The sequence below is a fragment of the Haemaphysalis longicornis genome, unplaced genomic scaffold (genome assembly GCF_048455015.1).
Source record: "Haemaphysalis longicornis isolate Haplotype H1 unplaced genomic scaffold, Haemaphysalis longicornis Haplotype H1 scaffold_5, whole genome shotgun sequence".
NCBI lineage: Eukaryota > Metazoa > Arthropoda > Arachnida > Ixodida > Ixodidae > Haemaphysalis > Haemaphysalis longicornis.
This window is the reverse complement of record NW_027526385.1, coordinates 207,390,164-207,396,234: the sequence shown is the minus strand read 5'-3', so window position 1 is coordinate 207,396,234 and position 6,071 is coordinate 207,390,164. Positions and strand designations below refer to the sequence as shown.

General features: G+C 46.4%; 1 non-coding gene across 1 annotated transcript; it reads right to left on the bottom strand.

Annotated features, from left to right (window-relative positions):
* Positions 1–5,136: 5,136 nt before the first annotated feature.
* Trnat-ggu (transfer RNA threonine (anticodon GGU)) lies at positions 5,137–5,209 on the bottom strand. The gene has a single exon. It is a non-coding gene; the product is annotated as a tRNA-Thr (tRNA).
* Positions 5,210–6,071: the final 862 nt, after the last annotated feature.

Below are 6,071 nucleotides of genomic sequence, written 5' to 3'. Positions count from 1 at the left end.
GTCCTGCTGGGTAGTCTGTTCGTAGATATCTTGTGACCACCGGGAAGTTCTCAAGTGCTTCAGGCGAGTAGGCTTTGCCAGGAATGCCCTCCGAAGCCCATTCGTCATTCATGATGTTCTCATCAGGTGCGTATGCGGTCGACATGGATTGCGATGATTCGTTCTGGCTTTCTTTCCGCTGCTGATGTGGTGTTTGCAGTATCACGGCGTCTTCAGGTCTCGTGGAGGGATTCACAGTTGTCTGGAATATCTGAAGTGCCGTCTCAGCCGAGTGATTATTCCAAGCGGCATATGGTGTCATTGGGGTTGGGGATGCAGGCCTGCTTGAACCTTCCTGAAGTCGATGTCCTATTACTGGAACGCACATTGATGTCATTGTAGTAGTTCGTTCGCGAAGTCTTATTTCTAGTAAGGCGATTATCCTGTGAGCTCCTTCTACCGACCCTACAGCGTCGTCGTGTTGGCGCTCGATTCTGGTTCCGCATGCCAGGGCATCCAATTTCTCGCTGATTGCAGCAAGTCAGTCGGCGCTCTGTTGGAGCCTGGCAGACGAAACAGCGGCCTCCACGTACGTGGTTTGCTCCAGAGTAGGCGTTATTTCGGTGATGAGCTTCCGGTTGAAGTCGAGAAGGCTTCTTTGAGCAATCTGCAGCCGGTTCATCTGCCTCGACACCTCGTCCTCGCTTCGGGGTGTAGAATGCGGTCGAAGAGTAGATTTCCGCTCCATGGCTCACCCCGTCGTGGCGCTGGACGTCCCGGGTTTCAGCACCATGTGGAAAACGTCCACAGAATCAAGGGAAGAAGCCGTCGTCAAAGAAAAGCCCATATATTTACATTAGGTACAGGGAACCAGTCTATAAAGCGCCCATCTTATCGCCGCGTCTGGTCGTCTTCTTCTTTTCCCGGGTACGTTACGTTGAGCCCGGTAGCAGCCTCATCCTCGTCTTCCTCAAAAGTTCCAACAACCTCCCCTTTGCTTTCCGAGGTTTTCTTGACTGCCAACCCTTATTTTCTGTCTTATTTCACGGAGCCCGTAATTTCTCAGTTTCTGATTCGCTATATCTTTATATATATATATATATATATATATATATATATATATATATATATATATATATATATATATATATATATATATATATATATATATATATAAATATATATATATATATAAATATATATATATATATATATATATATATGAGACACACGAGGAAGACGTAGAAAATGAAAATAGGTTTACTGAAATGTCAGTAAACTTGTTTCTATTTTCTACGTCTTTCTCGCTTGTATCTGCAAATACTAAACCTATTTTTCGCACTGTGTGAGTTTTTGTCTTTCCATTTAAATATATATATAAATATATATATATATATATATATATATATATATATATATATATATATATATATAGATATATATAGATATATATATATATATCTATATATATATATATATATATATATATATATATATATATATATATATATATATATATATATATATATATATATATATATATATATATATATATATATATCAAGCCAGAAAAGGAGATGAGGGGCTCTTTCAATAATACAGAAAGAAGAATAGGCAGTAGAGAAAGACAAAGAAAGCAAAGGTGAGGGTGCGGTAGGCCATTTATTATCGTTGAAAAGATTACAGATTTTTGAAAGAAAGCACCAGAAGAAAAACACGCAAGCCGCGATGGATCCGAGCGCACGACCTCCAGAATAGACGTCTGGTGCGATGAGCACACTACTACCGGTGGGGCTGCGTTCCCTTCATTTTCTCGGGAATTCATGATAAGGTAATTCTTTCCTTCATTTGGTAATGTCAGCCAGTGCCACTCCGACAGCTCGTGCTGAAGGTACCTTCTTTTAACAGCCCTGGCTGTGGCAGTCTTGGTGCGATGGGCGGCTTAACAGGGTTGAAAGCTGGACGACCGATCTCGACATGTCGTCGATGCTTTGATCACAGCCCTGCAAATAAAAAGAAGGCCCCGCTCAAACCGAGTAGTCGGAGGGGCGCTGGCTGCCTCTCCCAAGCGCAGGACACAATTACCTTAACAAAAGTACCCATGAAAGTGGAGAGAACACAACCCCGCCGGTAGTTTAGTAACCATTCCACGAGACGCGTATTCTGGAAGTCGTGGGTTGAGATTCCAAACAGTCGGCAAGTTTTCCTCCAGATTCTTTCTTGGAAAAACAGGTACCTTTATCAATGAATATAAATTAATCACCACGTTCTACCGATTACATTCCTTGCCATTATTGACTACCTACATTTATTTCGGCATTAATTTAACGGGCCGCTCATTTCCCTTTCTGTTTCACCAAATACAAAGTGAAGGTCTCGGTTCCGGCCGTCTCAGTGCCATAGGTAGTTTAAAAGAAATGAACTCTAGTCCACCGCTATTGACATGTCGTAGACACACGAGTCACGGCCCGGGGTTTAAAAAAGGTCTTCACCCTGAATAGTCGGAGTAATAGCAGGCATACCCAAGCACTCGAAACAATTACGTTAAGATAAAGAACCGACACGGCGGTGGGAACACAGCTGCGCCAGTAGCGTTGTAGTAATTCCTCCAGAAGCGTATTATGGAGGTCGTGGGTTCGGATGTTGCTCGGTTGCCACGGTTAGCATCCCATATCGTTGCAGCTCCACTTGGACTGCTCGGGGTGAAGGGGATTTTCTTTTAACCCCCGGACCGTGACTCGAGTGCCTTCGACATGTCGATAGTGGTCGACCACCATTGAACCATCTTAAGCTTCCCATGGCACCGAGACTGCAGAACCGAGGCCCTCGCTACCTGGCGACCACCCCAGAGGTCTGGCTCCGACTCCCAAGCACAAAAACAAACCTACCTGAACCTAAATACCTTAGAAAGCGAAAGGCGAAAACAGTCCCGCAGGTAGTAGTAACCGCACCAGACGCATATTCTGGAGGTCGGGTCATCGGATTCCACAGTTCAGGAATTTTTCCTGCACATTTTTCTGTCTCTCCAACTTCCTTATCGGTTTCAATGACAAACCACTATCTGCACTATTGCGTTTCGAGGTTTTCTTGACTGCCAACCCTTATTTGTCTTATTTTCGACGAGCCCCTCACTGCCAATTCTGATTCGCTACACGCATAGCGAGGGCCTCACTTTTGACAGTCTTGGTGCAATAGGTATCCTAAGAGGTTTCGACGCAAGTTGACCACTCCGGACATTTCATAGACGCTCGAGTCACGGCCTGTGGGTTAAAAAGAAGGTCATGTTCAACCCGAGTACTCTTAGTGGCACTTGCTACCAACCCCAAGAGCAGGAATCAAAAATACATTACATTAATACCCCAGGAAGTGTAGGGGGAAATAGCCTGCTGGTAGCGGAGTGGTCATCGCCCCAGACACGTATTCTGGAGGTCGTGGGTTCGGATCCCACCCGGTGGGCATTTTGTCTCCACTCTCATTCTGTCTTTCCTGTTCGTCCTTTACAACTGTGTTCCCGCCTCTACTTACCTTTCTGTGTGGGGCTCATTGCGAGTTCTAAGCTACTGGACTGTTTTTATATATATATATATATACATTTATTTATGTATATATATATATATATATATATATATATATATAGGAAAAAGGGACTCGTAGAAATAACACAGAAATAAGGGTTGGCAGTCAAGAACACCTCGGAAAGCAAAGGGGAGGTTGTGTTAGCTCATTGAAACAGATAAAGAATTTGGAAAGAAAGAAAGAAAGCGAAGAAAAAATGCCCGCCAGGTGGGATCCGAACCCACGACCTTCAGAATACCGGTCTGGTGCGATAACCACTACGCTACCGGCGGGGCGATTTTCTCCCCCGCTTTCTGGGGTATTTATGTCGATGTAATTTTGTTCCTGTGCTTGGGGGTGGTAGCCAGCGCCACTCTGACTTCTCGGGGTGAAGGGGACCTTCTTTTTAATCCCCGCGCCGTGACTCGAGTGTCTACGATATGTCGAGAGTGGTCAACCAGCGTTGAACCCTCTTAAGCTCCCTATGGCACCAAGACTGCCAGAACAGAGGCCCTCGCTATGCATGTAGCGAATCAGAATAGGAAATGAGGGACTCGTAGAAATAACACAGAAATAAGGGTTGGCAGTCAAGAACACCTCGGAAAGCAAAGGGGAGGTTGTGTTAGCTCATTGAAACAGATAAAGAATTTGGAAAGAAAGAAAGAAAGCGAAGAAAAAATGCCCGCCAGGTGGGATCCGAACCCACGACCTCCAGAATACCGGTCTGGTGCGATAACCACTACGCTACCGGCGGGGCGATTTTCTCCCCCGCTTTCTGGGGTATTTATGTCGATGTAATTTTGTTCCTGTGCTTGGGGGTGGTAGCCAGCGCCACTCTGACTTCTCGGGGTGAAGGGGACCTTCTTTTTAATCCCCGCGCCGTGACTCGAGTGTCTACGATATGTCGAGAGTGGTCAACCAGCGTTGAACCCTCTTAAGCTCCCTATGGCACCAAGACTGCCAGAACAGAGGCCCTCGCTATGCATGTAGCGAATCAGAATAGGAAATGAGGGACTCGTAGAAATAACACAGAAATAAGGGTTGGCAGTCAAGAACACCTCGGAAAGCAAAGGTGAGGTTGTGTTAGCTCATTGAAACAGATAAAGAATTTGGAAAGAAAGAAAGAAAGCGAAGAAAAAATGCCCGCCAGGTGGGATCCGAACCCACGACCTCCAGAATACCGGTCTGGTGCGATAACCACTACGCTACCGGCGGGGCGATTTTCTCCCCCGCTTTCTGGGGTATTTATGTCGATGTAATTTTGTTCCTGTGCTTGGGGGTGGTAGCCAGCGCCACTCTGACTTCTCGGGGTGAAGGGGACCTTCTTTTTAATCCCCGCGCCGTGACTCGAGTGTCTACGATATGTCGAGAGTGGTCAACCAGCGTTGAACCCTCTTAAGCTCCCTATGGCACCAAGACTGCCAGAACAGAGGCCCTCGCTATGCATGTAGCGAATCAGATAGAAAATGAGGGACTCGTAGAAATAACACAGAAATAAGGGTTGGCAGTCAAGAACACCTCGGAAAGCAAAGGGGAGGTTGTGTTAGCTCATTGAAACAGATAAAGAATTTGGAAAGAAAGAAAGAAAGCGAAGAAAAAATGCCCGCCAGGTGGGATTCGAACCCACGACCTCCAGAATACCGGTCTGGTGCGATAACCACTACGCTACCGGCGGGGCGATTTTCTCCCCCGCTTTCTGGGGTATTTATGTCGATGTAATTTTGTTCCTGTGCTTGGGGGTGGTAGCCAGCGCCACTCTGACTTCTCGGGGTGAAGGGGACCTTCTTTTTAATCCCCGCGCCGTGACTCGAGTGTCTACGATATGTCGAGAGTGGTCAACCAGCGTTGAACCCTCTTAAGCTCCCTATGGCACCAAGACTGCCAGAACAGAGGCCCTCGCTATGCATGTAGCGAATCAGAATAGGAAATGAGGGACTCGTAGAAATAACACAGAAATAAGGGTTGGCAGTCAAGAACACCTCGGAAAGCAAAGGGGAGGTTGTGTTAGCTCATTGAAACAGATAAAGAATTTGGAAAGAAAGAAAGAAAGCGAAGAAAAAATGCCCGCCAGGTGGGATCCGAACCCACGACCTCCAGAATACCGGTCTGGTGCGATAACCACTACGCTACCGGCGGGGCGATTTTCTCCCCCGCTTTCTGGGGTATTTATGTCGATGTAATTTTGTTCCTGTGCTTGGGGGTGGTAGCCAGCGCCACTCTGACTTCTCGGGGTGAAGGGGACCTTCTTTTTAATCCCCGCGCCGAAGTCAGAGTGGCGCTGGCTACCACCCCCAAGCACAGGAACAAAATTACATCGACATAAATACCCCAAAAACCGGGGGAGAAAATCGCCCCGCCAGTAGCGTAGTGGTTATCGCACCAGACCGGTATTCTGGAGGTCGTGGGTTCGGATCCCACCTGGCAGGCATTTTTTCTTCGCTTTCTTTCTTTCTTTCCAAATTCTTTATCTGTTTCAATGAGCTAACACAACCTCCCCTTTGCTTTCCGAGGTGTTCTTGACTGCCAACCCTTATTTC